The sequence below is a fragment of the Rutidosis leptorrhynchoides genome, chromosome 9 (genome assembly GCF_046630445.1).
Source record: "Rutidosis leptorrhynchoides isolate AG116_Rl617_1_P2 chromosome 9, CSIRO_AGI_Rlap_v1, whole genome shotgun sequence".
NCBI lineage: Eukaryota > Viridiplantae > Streptophyta > Magnoliopsida > Asterales > Asteraceae > Rutidosis > Rutidosis leptorrhynchoides.
Window position 1 is genome coordinate 67522409 of NC_092341.1, and position 16310 is coordinate 67538718.

The following is a 16310-nucleotide window of genomic DNA, read 5'->3' on the forward strand; positions in this document are numbered from 1 at the left end:
AACAATCATAGACACTCTATATGCAGTAATGTTGGAGTTAGCTATACAGGGTTGAGGTTGATTCCAAAAATATATATACTTTGAGTTGTGATCTAGCCTGAGACGTGTATACACTGGGTCGTGGATTGATTCAAGATAATATATATCGATTTATTTCTGTACATCTAACTGTGGACAACTAGTTGTAGGTTACTAATGAGGACATCTGACTTAATAAATTTAAAACAGTAAAACGTATTAAAAATGTTGTAAATATATTTTGAACATACTTTGATATATATGTACATATTTGTTATAGGTTCGTGAATCGACCAGTAGCCAAGTCTTACTTCCCGACGAAGTAAAAATCTGTGAAAGTGAGTTATAGTCCCACTTTTAAAATCTAATATTTTGGGATGAGAATACATGCAGTTTTATAAATGTTTTATGAAATAGACACAAGTAATTGAAACTACATTATATGGGTGAATGATCGAAGCCGAATATGCCCCTTTTGCTTGGTAACCTAAGAATTAGTAAACCGATCTACTAATTGACGCGAATCTTAAAGATAGATCTATTGGGCCTAACGAACCCCATCCAAAGTACTGGATGCTTTAGTACTTCGAATTCATTTATATCATGTCCGAAGGATTTCCCGGAATGATAGGGGATATTCTTATATGCATCTTGTTAATGTCGGTTACCAGGTGTTCACCATATGAATGAATTTTATCTCTATGTATGGGATGTATATTGAAATATGAAATCTTGTGGTCTATTATTATGATTTGATAATATATAGGTTAAACCTATAACTCACCAACATTTTTGTTGACGTTTTAAGCATGTTTATTCTCAGGTGATTATTAAGTGCTTTCGCTGTTGCATACTAAAATAAGGACAAGATTTGGAGTCCATGCTTGTATGATATTATGTAAAAACTGCATTCAAAAAACTTATTTTTGATGTAATATATTCTTATTGTAAACCATTATGTAATGGTCGTGTGTAAACGGTATATTTTAGATTATCATTATTTGATAATCTACGTAATGCTTTTTAAACCTTTATCGATAAAATAAAGGTTATGGTTGTTTTAAAAATGAATGCAGTCTTTGAAAAACGTCTCATATAGAGGTCAAAACCTCGCGACGAAATCAATTAATATGGAACGTTTATAATCAATATGAACGGGACACTTCAGTTGGTATCAGAGCGTTGGTATTAGAGAACCAGAAAATTGCATTAGTGTGTCTTACCGAGTTTGTTAGGATGTATTAGTGAGTCTGGACTTCGACCGTGTTTTTCTTCAAAAACTATTGCTTAACATTTTTTTGTTTGTTGAAAACTATATATTATTAACATGTAAATATTATGTGATATATTAATCTCTTAACGTGTTTGATATTGTGTGATAGATGTCTACCTCTAGTACAAATCCCATTGATTCACCTAATAATAATGAAGAGTCGAATATATTTTGAGAAGATTCACAAATTCCCGAAGAGGAACCAGAAGAGGAGGAACCGGAAGAGGAGGAACCGGAAGAAGAGGAACCAGAAGAGGAGGAATCGGAAGAGGAGGAACCAGAAGAAGAAGAGGTTCCGGAGGAAGAAATATTGATACCTATAGTAAATCGATTAAATAAAAGAAAATACTCAACCAACGGACCAAAGTTAATAATGGTCAATGGTGTTTCCGCCGAGGAAGCAAAATATTGGGAAGATTACCAATTTTCCGATGAATCAGATCCCGATGAGGATTCCGATGATGTTATAGAAATTACCACGACCCAATTTAATAAAGCAAAAGAAAATAATAAGGGAAAGGTATAAAAATAGAGAAACCCGATTCCAATCCCGATGAACTTTTTATGTATCGGCAACATCCGTATTTCCTAAAATGTAACAATGACCCGGGAACCTCTAAACCACCAGGTTTTTCTAAACCATTATGGAAAACGACGGATCGTAGTAGAGGAACACCATATATTCCTAGAAAATTAAGAAAACGAACCAAGTCCGAAGAAGAAGAAGAAACCAATGATTCAGATTAGAGGGTTGTAATCATGTTGTGTATTATATGTATTGTAGTGTGCTTGTACTTTTATGTTCTATGTAAAAATTGCTTGTATTGTTTGTTAATTATCTTTTACGAATCTAATCCTTGTCTATTTTACAGTATAAAAAAAATGGACGTTAAGGGTAGACAACCAAATATTTTAGAAGACCTACCAGAGGATATGATTGAGGAAATCTTGTCTAGAGTCGGTCAAAATTCATCAGCACATTTAGTTATGGCGAAATTAACTTGTCAAACATTTGAAAGACTTTCCAGAAATGCCTTAGTTTATAAAAGGCTTTCCTTTGATAGGTGGGGTATATCACATTGGGGAGACCGTAATTTACGCCGTGTTTTCTTTAAAGCATTAAATGCGGGGAACCCAAATGCAATTTTACGCTACGGGTTAAGAACCTATTTTGACTCAACATATCCCAACATAGGATTTTGTGAATTAGAAAGAGCTTCTAACATGCAACATAAAGAAGCATGTTATGCTTACGGGTTAGTGATGTTCGCTTCTTACCAAAGTGAGAAAAAGAACATCGGATTGCAACTTTTAAATAAAACCTTCCCACAAGTGACGGATTCAGTAGTTGGGGTGAGAAACAAGGTTTTTAGATTATTACGGGGCTGTTGGACATTACGAAACCCTCGTCCTTTTGACGACATTACAACATGCTGCCTAGCCAATGGTCATAACGGTTATTTTCCATAAGACCAAGGATGGGAAGTCGTTTTAGTAAAACCAGAATGCATGACTTGTTTCTGGACTTATGAATTACATGTCTTTATTTCCTTTGCTGAACAACTTGCGTATTAACTAGATTTATCTTCAAAACTGTCATGTATCATAGTGTACTATATTTCATGTTATATGTAATATAGCGAAGTTGTAAGTTTGAAGAATATTTGTATGTGATATATTATTATAATCAGTTTTTCATATGGAATTGTAGTAGTTGAATTGTATATTAGCTACTAAGTATGAACTTAACGGGTAGGTAGTACCCAAATTTAAACTTATAAAACGCTAATATGAAGAAAAAGCTTTTATAGATAAGTTCATATTATGCTACGAAATACTATTGGCTACTCTTAATATTCTGTATGATTAACTCGATTCAGTTGGCTATTTTGAAGGAAATGGCACCGACTACTCGACACACCATGAATATGAGCGAAGAAGAATTTCGTACCTTTCTTGCTGCAAACATAGCCGCAGTACAGGCTGCGCTACATACCAACAATAACTCTGAATCTAGCAATGCAGCTAACGGCACAAGAAATCGTGTAGGATGCTCCTACAAAGAATTTACTGCCTGCAAACCTTTGGAATTTGATGGAACCAAAGGACCAATTGGATTGAAACGGTGGACCGAGAAAGTCGAATCGGTGTTTGCCATAAATAAGTGTACTGAAGAGGATAAATTTAAGTACGCTACGCATACCTTCACAGGTACTGCGTTAATGTGGTGGAACACCTATCTTGAACAGGTAGGACAAAATGCTGCTTACGCACTACCGTGGTCGGCATTCAAGCAATTGATGAACGAGCAGTACCGTCCTAGAAACGAAGTGAATAAACTCAAGGCAGAACTTAGAGAGTTACGAACACAAGGGTTCGGCGTTACCACATATGAACGACGATTCACAGAGTTGTGCCTATTGTGTCCGGGAGCATTCGAAGATGAAGAAGAGAAGATCAACGCGTTTGTAAAAGGGTTACCAGTAAGGATTCAAGAAGATGTGAGTTCACACGAGCCCGCTTCTATACAGAAGGCAAGTCGAATGGCTCATAAACTCATAAATCAGATTGAGGGAAGAATTAAAGAGCAGACAGCCGAAGAAGCCAACACGAAACAACTTAAGAGGAAGTGGGAGGAAAACGGTGACAAGAGTCACCGGTACAACAACAACAACAATTACAACCACAATCGCAACAACTATCCCAACAACCGCAACAACAATCGCAACAATAACCGCAATCCTAACCATAACTACAACAAACATCCCAACAACAACAACTACAACAACCGTTTCAACAGCAATAACAATCCCAACAACAACCTCAATAACAACAACGGAAACAAAAACCAAAAACAGCCATGTCATAGGTGTGTAGAAAATCATCAGGGGTTTTGCACGACATTTTGCAATAGGTGTAAAAGAAATGGTCATAGCGCGACAAAGTGTGAGGTCTACGGACCAAAGTTTAACAGAACTAAAGGAACAAATAATGTCGGAACAAGTAATGCCGAAACGAATAGTGTCGGAGCAAGTAATACCAACGCTGTTTGTTATAAATGTGGAAAACCGGGCCACATTATTAGAAATTGCCCGAATCATGGGAATACTAATTTGCAGGGCTGTGGAAGAGTTTTCAATATTAATGCGGTAGAAGCACAGGAAGACCCGGAGCTTGTTACGGGTACGTTTCTTATTAATGATAAATCTGCTTATGTTTTATTTGATTCGGGTGTGGATAAAAGCTATATGAGTAGAGAATTTTGTGCTAAATTAAGTTGCCCATTGACGCCTTTGGATAGTAAATTTTTACTCGAATTAGCAAACGGTAAATTAATTTCAGCAGATAATATATGTCGGGAGAGAGAAATTAAACTGGGGGATGAAAAGTTTAAAATTGATTTAATACCAGTCGAATTAGGGAGTTTTGATGTAATAATTGGCATGGACTGGTTGAAAAAGGTGAGAGCAGAGGTCGTTTGTTACAAAAATGCGATTCGCATTATGCGTGAAAAAGGAAAACCTTTAATGGTGTACGGAGAAAAGAACAACGCGAAATTAAATCTTATTAGTAGTTTGAAGGCGCAAAAACTAATAAGAAAAGGTTGTTACTTCATTCTAGCACACATCGAGGAAGTTAAACCTGAAGAAAAGAACATCAGTGATGTTCCTGTCGCAAAAGAATTTCCCGATGTATTTCCGAAAGAATTACCGGGATTACCCCCACATCGATCCGTTGAATTTCAAATAGACCTTGTACCAGGAGCTGCTGATAATGCTAAAAACGAACATATATTTCATAGCATTATTCCTCAAGAAAGACAAGCTTTTAGTTGCAATTGTTCTATTTACAAGAGATATTCGTTTAAATAATAAAAGGTGAAGACAAAAGACAGATTCGACGAATTGAAGACGCAAACGACCAAAAAGCTCAAAAGTACAAAAGACAATCAAAAAGGTTCAAAATATTGATGAGGAACGTCTCAAAATGACAAGAGTACAAGTTACAAGACGCAAAGTACACGATATAAAATAATACGCGAAGACGACCGAAAATCCGGAACCGGGACCTGAGCCAAGAAGAAACGCCCGACGCAACGGACCAAAAATATCTAGTCTACTATGCACAAGAATATAATATAATATATATATAATTATATATAATTATATATTATATTATATATTATTATTATATTACGTCGGCAAGAAGAAAACAAACCAACTTGGCTGGATCCAGGGTGGCCATGCGACTCGCATGACCAGAAGCACAAAATCCATGCGAGTCGCATGGAGTAAAAATGTTGGTCAGGTCCTATATAAAGCAAGTTTTCTGCGAGTTTTAAAAACATAATATCTTTCTCTCTTCTCTATCTATATGATATATATATATATATAATTTATATTTTAATTTTAATTTTAATTATAATTCTAATAATAAGGGTATTTTAGCGAATGTTGTAAGGGTGTAAGTCGAAATTCTGTCCGTGTAACGCTACGCTATTTTTAATCATTGTAAGTTATGTTCAACCTTTTTACATTAATGTCTCGTAGCTAAGTTATTATTATGCTTATTTAAAACGAAGTAATCATGATGTTGGGCTAATTACTAAAATTGGGTAATTGGGCTTTGTACCATAATTGGGGTTTGGACAAAAGAACGACACTTGTGGAAATTAGACTATGGGCTATTAATGGGCTTTATAATTGTTTAACTAAATGAAAGTTTGTTAATGTTAATATAAAGATTTACAATTGGGCGTCCCTATAATTACCATATACACTCAATCGGACACGATGGGCGGGGTAATTATATGTACGAATAATCGTTCATTTAACCGGACACGGGAATGGATTAATAGCCACTAGAATAATTAAAACAGGGGTGAAATTACATTCAAGGGTAATTGGTGTAATTGTTAACAAAGTAGTAAAACCTTGGTTTACACGCAGTCGATAACCTGGTGTATTCATTAAACAAAGTATTAAAACCTTGTTACAATTTGAATCCCCAATTAGTTGGAATATTTAACTTCGGGTATAATAATAATTTGACAAGGACACTTGCAATTTATATTTATGACTGATGGACTGTTATGGACAAAAACCAGACGGACATATTAAATAATCCAAGACAAAGGACAAATAAACCCATGGGCATAAAACTAAAATCAACACGTCAAACATCATGATTACGGAAGTTTAAATAAGCATAATTCTTTTATTTCATATTTAATTTCCTTTATTTTATATTTAATTGCACTTCTAATTATCGCACTTTTATTTATTGTTATTTAATCGCACTTTTAATTATCGTACTTTTTAATTATCGCAATTTTATTTTATCGCATTTTTATTATTCGCAATTTCATTATCGTTATTTACTTTATGCTTTAATTTAAGTCTTGTATTTATTTTATATTTTACATTAGGTTTTAACTGCGACTAAAGTTTTAAAATCGACAAACCGGTCATTAAACGGTAAAAAACTCCCCTTTATAATAATAATATTACTTATATATATATTTGTATTTTTATAAAAGTAAACTAATATAGCGTTGAGCTTTGTTTAAAGATTTCCCTGTGGAACGAACCGGACTTACTAAAAACTACACTACTGTACGATTAGGTACACTGCCTATAAGTGTTGTAGCAAGGTTTAAGTATATCCATTCTATAAATAAATAAATATCTTGTGTAAAATTGTATCGTATTTAATAGTATTTTCCTAGTAAAATAATAACTATTTTATATACACCTCGCTTCACATCAAGTATTTTTGGCGCCGCTGCCGGGGACCGCCGAAGCGAAACGCCATATTTTTAAATTTTAAGTTATAATTTGTTTTTGTAAAATTTATATTTTTGTTTAAAGAATTAAAAAAAAAAAAAAAATATTTTAAAGTGTATTTTAAGTTTTTCTTTATTATTTACAAAATATTAAAGTATTTGTATTTTATTTTAGTATTTTATTAAGTTTTTATTTAAATTATATATTTATATCTTATATTATATATAAAACAGAAATTAAAAATAAATATTAAATAAATTACGTGACCTGTCATTTGAACCAGTCCAATTGAACCAGTTCAGGGTGGCCATGCGACTCGCATGACCCACCCCCTTATTCCATGCGACTCGCATGAGGGGTTTGACCAGGCCACAAACGTACCCTAATTCTGCATTTATTACGGATATTATTTTATTATTATTAATTAAACCCTAATCTTATTATTATTATTATAATTAAGTTTTTAGTTTATTTTATTTATATTACTTTTAAACTAGTTTTATTTATTATAAACTTAATACTTTCATTATAAAATATAAAAATAATATTTTTATAAAAATTATACTTTTTACAACTTTTTGTATATTTTTATATTTTGTCCCTTTTTAATCGTTGTAGCGTAATATTTGTATTTTTAGCTCATATTTAATTTTAAACTTAGTTTTTGCTATAATTATTTTTACTCCTAGATTTTTAGGCTTTGCCGTAGAATTCCTTAAGTGCTTTTTCTTTAGACTAAGATTTAGGTGCTTTAGAATTTTGCGACGCCTTTTTTAAGTTTTAGTTTCTTTTTAAGTTATTTCCATTTGGGATTTAGTTTTTCATGTAAGCTTTAATATTTTTAGACCTTTTACTATGTACCAATTATCATTCCAATTAGTAATTTCAATTTGCGATTATAATTTTAAGTTAGTTGTAGTAATAAGGTTAGGTTAGTCAAGTATTTTTAAGTTTTTATAAGTTTCTTTTATTTTTCCGTCACCTTTTATTTTTCAACCATTTTTTTTTCTTTTTCGACCTTTTGCGACGAACTCTTTTTCTTTCTTATTTCTCGCTATTCTAGTTTTTAGGACTTAGAATTTTTTCTACTTCTTATCTAAATTTCTTAAAATTACGAAAATTTATTTTGAGTGGTTAAATTGATAGACATCAAAATTTTCTGGTTCGTAGTAATAGTTGGATTTGTACGTGGACCGGGTTATTGGAGCCAAACAGTCCTCAATTATATTGAGACCAAACGAATCCTGCCCCTCTGCTGCATCTTTTGGCTATTCGAAACGTGGGCAAAATCAGAAAAGTCTATTGATTGGATAACTTATTATAATTTTTCTTTCTTTTTTAAAAAAAAACTAATAGGATATTCAGTGAATGCACCGAGCAAGACGTTCATCACCTTTTGTACGTTCACCACCTGTAACTAGATCAAGACATCGTTTAACAAATATAACCGCCGTTGATTTTTCTTTAGAATCGTCATCCAGTCAACCAAGTACTTCAGTTCAAATTTCCGATAATTCATTTTTTGAACCCAACTTCACAATTGAGAATCCGGAGAATATTCAGGAACGGTTCGTAGATCCTGAACCACTAAACTTTCCTCCGGAGCCACCAATCATTCAAACAGAGATTGTTGAGGAACGAACTATTAAATCAGAAGCATCTAGTGATACCGATTCAACAAATTCAATTATGGAGAATTTGGAACCTTTAAGTATGGAAGACCGAATGAGAGCTAAACGCACTGGCCAAGGTCACGCAATTACTCATCCAGACATTAATGCGCCAGATTATGAAATCAAAGGACAAATTCTACACATGGTGACTAATCAATGTCAATTTAGTGGTGCGCCGAAGGAAGATCCAAATGAACATCTACGTACCTTTAATAGGATCTGCACACTATTTAAAATCCGAGAAGTGGAGGATGAACAGATATATCTCATGTTATTTCCCTGGACTTTAAAGGGAGAAGCCAAAGATTGGTTGGAATCGTTACCTGAAGGGGCGATTGATACATGGGACGTTTTAATTGACAAATTTCTTAAACAATTTTTTCCTGCATCTAAAGCCGTAAGACTTCAAGCAGAAATTGTTACGTTCACACAAAAGCCAAATGAAACTCTATATGAGGCGTGGACAAGATATGGAAAGTTGTTAAGAGGATGTCCGCAACATGGTTTAGACACCTGTCAAATAGTACAAATATTCTACCAAGGATGCGACATCACTACAAGAAAAGACATAGATATAGCAGCTGGTGGTTCTATTATGAAGAAAACCGAAACTGATGCTTACAAAATTATTGATAACACTGCTTCCCACTCACATGAGTGGCACCAAGAAAAAGATATCATTAGATCATCTAAAGCAGCTAGAGCCGATTCTAGCCATGACTTAGATTCCATTTCCGCAAAGATAGATGCTGTGGAGAGACGAATGGAAAAGATGACTAAAGATATTCACTCAATACGAATTAGTTGTGAGCAGTGTGGAGGACCACATTTGACAAAAGATTGTCTCAGTATTGAATTAACAATGGAACAAAGAGAGAATATTTCATACATAAACCAAAGGCCTGGAAATAATTATCAGAATAATTATCAACCGCCAAGACCAATTTATAATCAAAACCAGAATTATAACCGAAATATTCCATACAACAACCAACAAGTTCCTAGCAATCAACAAGTATCCAATAATACTTATAATCAGCAAAGACCGAATTTTCAAAACAAACCACCACAACAAACCGATGATAAAAAACCAAATTTAGAAGATATGATGACGAAGCTAGTTGAAACTCAAACGCAGTTTTTCACATCTCAAAAACAAACCAATGAACAAAATGCTCAAGCATTTAGAAATCAACAAGCTTCTATTCAAAATCTGGAACAAGAAGTGAGTAACCTAGCAAGGTTAATAGGTGAAAGAAAACCGGGAAGTCTACCTAGTGATACAAATGCTAACCCACGGAATGAAACAGCTAAAGCCATTACCACAAGAAGTGGTACAACACTTAAACCACCTGAAATACCTGTAACTTCCGATGAAACTATTCCTACTCCACAAGAACCACAACCTGATCAAGATAAGGAAAAAGAACCAGTAGTTGAAAAGGTTAATGAAGATAACACAGTTAAGGATAAACCTTATGTTAAACCATACCAACCACCACTTCCTTACCCGAGTAAAATGAAGAAAGAAAAACTTGAAGCCGAGCAATCCAAATTCTTGGATATGTTTAAACAGATAAATGTAAATCTTCCTTTCATTGATGTAATTTCAGGAATGCCTAGATATGCTAAATTCTTGAAAGATCTAATCACGAATAGAAGGAAAATGGAAGAACTCTCGGCTGTTACTATGAATGCTAATTGTTCAGCAGTGCTGTTGAATAAGATACCAGAAAAACTATCTGATCCAGGAAGTTTCACAATTCCATGTTTTCTGGGTAGTCTTAGTTCAATAGAAGCATTGGCAGACTTAGGTGCTAGTATAAATCTAATGCCGTATTCACTATACACTAAACTAGACCTTGGAGAATTGAAACCAACCAGAATAAGCATACAACTAGCCGATAGATCAATAAAATATCCTAGAGGGATAATGGAGAATATGCTAGTTAAAGTTGGTACTTTAGTATTTCCAGTAGATTTTGTTGTTTTGGACATGGAAGAAGATTCTCAAGTTCCTCTCATATTAGGAAGACCATTCTTAAACACGGCTAAAGCAATGATAGACGTGTTCGGTAAGAAACTGACCCTAAGTATAGAGGATGAGAGTGTTACCTTTTCAGTTGATAGAGCAATGCAACAACCACAATCTGCAGATGATACATGTTATTATATTCAAACTATAGATGCACATGCAGAATTATTAGAAGAATTTCCAGAATTACAAGGGACAGGAGAATGTTCTTTAGGAGAAGGTAATGAACCAATTGATGAAGCTGAAATGTTAGCTACACTTATAGCTAATGGATATGAACCAACAACAGAAGAAATTCAAATGCTAAAAGAAGAAGACAGATATCGATATAAATCATCGATAGAAGAACCTCCGAAATTAGAGTTAAAGCCACTTCCAAACCATTTGGAATACGCTTATTTACAAGGTGAATCTGAATTACCTGTAATAATATCGTCTTCTCTTACTGAAAATGAGAAATCACAACTCATTTCTGTGTTGAAAGCTCATAAACCAGCCATTGCATGGAAGATTCATGATATTAAAGGAATAAGTCCTTCGTATTGCACACATAAAATCCTTATGGAAGAAGGTCATAAAACGTATGTGCAACGCCAACGAAGACTAAATCCTAATATGCAAGATGTAGTTAAGAAAGAGATTATTAAACTGCTAGATGCAGGTTTGATATATCCAATTTCTGATAGTCCATGGGTAAGCCCAGTTCAATGCGTGCCTAAGAAGGGTGGCATGACTGTCATTACAAATGAGAAAAATGAGCTTATTCCTACTAGGACTGTAACAGGATGGCGTGTATGTATTGATTATAGAAAATTAAATGACGCCACCAGAAAAGATCACTTTCCCTTACCTTTCATTGATCAAATGTTGGAAAGATTAGCCGGAAATAGTTACTATTGTTTTCTAGATGGATTTTCCGGATATTTTCAAATTCCAATAGCACCCGAGGACCAAGAGAAAACCACATTCACGTGCCTTTATGGTACTTTTGCTTACAAACGCATGCCATTTGGACTTTGTAACGCCCCTGCAACCTTTCAAAGGTGTATGATGGCGATTTTTCACGACATGATAGAAGAATGCATGGAAGTATTCATGGATGACTTTTCAGTCTTCGGTGATACATTTAAATCATGTCTAGTTAATCTGGAACGAATGCTAATTAGATGCGAAAAATCAAATCTAGTACTTAATTGGGAGAAATGCCATTTCATGGTTAAAGAAGGCATCGTTCTTGGACATAAAATTTCAAAAGAAGGAATTGAAGTGGATAAAGCTAAAGTAGATGTAATTGCTAAACTTCCACATCCCACCAATGTTAGAGGAGTTAGGAGTTTTCTAGGGCATGCCGGTTTTTACCGACGTTTCATAAAAGATTTTTCTAAAATTGCCACTCCTATGAATAAACTCCTAGAAAAGGATGCGCCATTCATCTTTTCAGATGAGTGTATCAAATCTTTTAATATTCTTAAAGAAAAACTCACTAATGCGCCGATCATGATAACACCAAATTGGAATCTACCATTTGAACTAATGTGCGATGCAAGTGATTTTGCAATGGGAGCCGTTTTAGGACAAAGGATTGAAAAACGATTTCAACCTATATATTATGCTAGTAAGACATTACAAGGAGCACAAACGAACTATACAACTACTGAAAAAGAACTCCTTGCTATTGTCTTTGCTTTTGACAAATTTCGATCATATCTCGTTCTAGCAAAAACGGTGGTCTGTACCGACCATTCTGCTCTTAGATACCTATTTTCAAAACAAGATGCTAAACCAAGATTAATCCGTTGGATCTTACTCTTACAAGAGTTTGATATTGAAATCCGAGATAAAAAAGGAGCAGAAAATCTCGCCGCTGATCATCTTTCTCGTCTTGAAAATCCCGAATTAGAAGTTCTAAATGAATCGGCCATACAAGACAACTTTCCTGATGAATATCTATTGAAGATAGATTATAAAGAAATCCCATGGTTTGCAGACTATGCAAACTACTTAGTTTGTGGATTCCTTGAAAAAGGATTATCGTACCAAAGACGAAAGAAATTCTTCAGTGATATAAAACACTATTTCTGGGAAGATCCACATCTGTTTAAAAGTTGTCCCGATGGAATAATACGCCGATGTGTATTCGGAGATGAAGCCAGTAAAATATTAAACCATTGTCACACAGGACCAACAGGAGGGCATTATGGGCCTCAACTAACAGCAAGAAAAGTTTATGATGTTGGATTCTATTGGCCTACAATTTACAAAGACGCACACCTTCTTTGCAAATCCTGTGATGCTTGTCAAAGGGCCGGAAAAATAAGTCAACGTGATGAAATGCCACAAAATGTCATCCAAGTATGTGAAGTATTTGACATTTGGGGTATTGACTTTATGGGTCCATTTCCAAAATCTCATAATAATCTATATATACTCGTAGCCATTGATTATGTATCTAAATGGGCGGAAGCACAAGCTCTCCCAACTAACGATGCACGAGTTGTAGTCAACTTTTTAAAACATCTTTTTGCAAGGTTTGGAACACCGAAAGCTTTAATAAGTGATCGGGGTACTCATTTCTGTAATAATCAACTTGAGAAAGTTCTTAAAAGATATGGAGTAACTCATAAAATCTCCACCACATATCATCCACAAACAAGTGGACAAGTTGAAAATACCAACCGAGCTTTAAAACGTATTCTAGAGAAAACCGTAGGATCAAATCCGAAGGAATGGTCCATTAAATTGGAGGATGCACTCTGGGCTTTTAGAACAGCCTACAAAACTCCAATTAGAACCACACCTTTTAGACTTGTTTATGGAAAAGCATGTCATCTTCCAGTAGAAATTGAACACAAAGCATTTTGGGCTTTGAAGACATGTAATCTTGATTTACATGAAGCCGGACGTCTACGATTAAGTCAACTAAACGAATTAGAAGAATTAAGACATGAAGCATACGAAAATTCGTTAATCTATAAAGAAAGAACGAAGAAATGGCATGATAAAAGAATCAGAAGTTCAAAAGAATTTAAAGAAGGAGACAGAGTTCTTCTTTTCAATTCACGATTCAAGCTATTTCCTGGAAAATTGAAATCAAGATGGTCTGGACCATTCATAGTCAAAAGAGTTTTTCCATACGGAACGATAGAATTAATAAATTCAAATGGGATAGAATTTAAAGTTAATGGTCACAGAGTTAAACATTACATACATGGTCCGATGGAAGTCGACAACGAAGTTAATCACAATTTCGATACCACAGCTAACTAAGTGTGGGGAGAATCAAGTCTTTAAAGGATAATATGTATTTCTGTTAGAGTTAGATTGTCTGTTTTCGTGTAGTTCTCGAAAATGGAACACGTATGGTCTTTCCCTAGCAGACCCTAAAGAACTAGTCTTCTCCCCCCATTCTGAATTTTTATTTTTTTAGGTTTCTACGAAATGAAGACTGCCTGTGAACTAAACCATGGTCTAATGCTACACGCTTTGATCACCAAACGTAATAATGACATACTACCGAGTGAATTAGTATCAGTAATCAGAGAAAGAATGGACGGAGTTAGAAAAGAATCCAGATGCGAAGATAATAAGTTACAATTTGGTAAAGGAAAATCAAAATCCGCAGCGAAAAGAAGAGCACGACACCTAGAATGATGTCACAAATGCGGAAAATGGTCACATGGAGGTAAATGTTCAAATAATCAAACCTATTCAAATACCGAATTTGTTACTTTATGCAGAGACGGACCGTTCATATGTTTAGAAGAAAAGACACTGAATGCTCGAGGTTACGCCTATGTAGCCATGGAAAACCAATTAAACCGACTATCTTATGAATGGGATAGATCATATAACTAAGAAATCTATTTCACAGGAATGTCTGTACAGTTTTTATTTTTATTTTTATTTTTAACCTTTTGATAATAAACGCTAATTTGTTCGCTAAAAAGTATTAAATTGGTATTGAATAAAATTAGGTTTGGCGACCGAAATTATTAATATCATTCAAAAATTTATTACATCACTGCGAAATTTAACGTTTATTCTTAAGGTATAAATATCTTTAAACAATCGACCCAAAATATTTCAAAAATTCGTCATGAGTTAAATTAGGTCTTGGAACCGAAATTACTTTACCGAAAAGAGGGGCGCATATTTTTGATAATATTTGATTGATTAAAGTGAGAAAAAAGACAAAAAGATTTTTAATTTTATTTTTAACATGTTTTTAAAATTAATATTTAAATCTTAAATTAATATTGTAAACTTTGTAAAAACAATATATTTAAAATTGTAAATATTTGAAAAATTAATATAAGTTTGATATGAATCTATAAATTTTTAAATTAAGTTTGGTGTGAATTTTTTTTAATTTTTAATTTTATCCATTTTAATTTTTAAGTTTGGTGTGAATTTTTAATAATAATTTTGAATTTCATATTTAAGTTGTGTGAATTTAAAAACAAAAATTTACTTTATCTCATTAAGTTAAGAATATGATTTTTAAAATTCGTCGTAAGTTGAAGACTAGGTCTTTGAACCGAAATTGCTTTACCCGAGGGAGGGACGAGAACTTTTATTATCATTATTTTTAATCTTATTGAATTAGAGTATGCCAAAAACATTGAAAAAAACCCAAAAATCTAAGCTTTTAAAACAATTGCTTGAAATTGACAAATTTTAAAATTTTGTCGAAGGACGGACTAGGGCATCGTCCCGAAACGACCTCGTCTTAAAAAGAAACAAAATTTTTAAAATTTTATTAAATTTTATGTTTTAAAAGTATAAGGTTTTTATAAAAAAAAAAAAAAAAAAAAAAAAAAAAAAAAAATTATCTGGAAAATACCCCCATGCGAGTCGCATGGGGATGGGCAGGAAACCATGCGACTCGCATGGCTAATAAAAACTGGCCAGGATCAAAATTCCAGTCGACCTGTTTCTTTCTCACAAATACACACACATACACGAACTTACTCCAAAACCCTCTCAAAAATTCATCATTTTTCACCAAATTTCTTGCAAAACTTCACAACAATCATGCCTAGATTCAGTAGTCTCAACCCCTTCAGGAGAAAGGTAAAGATTTCACCCCTAATCTCTTTAAATTCGAATTTTTGTGTTCTTGAGCTAGAAATTTTATATTTTAATTTTGTTAAATTTAGGTGTAATTAGAGCTAAATTGTTGTTATATTATGCATGTATATCCTAGATAGAAGCTATTTAACATGAATTGAAGCTAAAAACTTCAAATTTTTAAGAATCTAGGGTTTGTGTTCTTGAGCAATTTGGGGCTTTTTGATATTAACAGGTTATGGCCGATTTTTGTCATGAATTGTTGCTAAATTAAGTAGTGTAACATGTTTAGGTAGTTAATTGATCCAAACTTTGAGCCTAAACATGTTTTTGAGAATTAAAGTAGACTTTTTAAGTCTAAAAATTCATGAACTTGGTTAATTTGATATAAAGGCCATTTGAAACTTGTTTAATTGCTAGTAGTGATTAGTTTGGCATATAATTTGAGATGAATG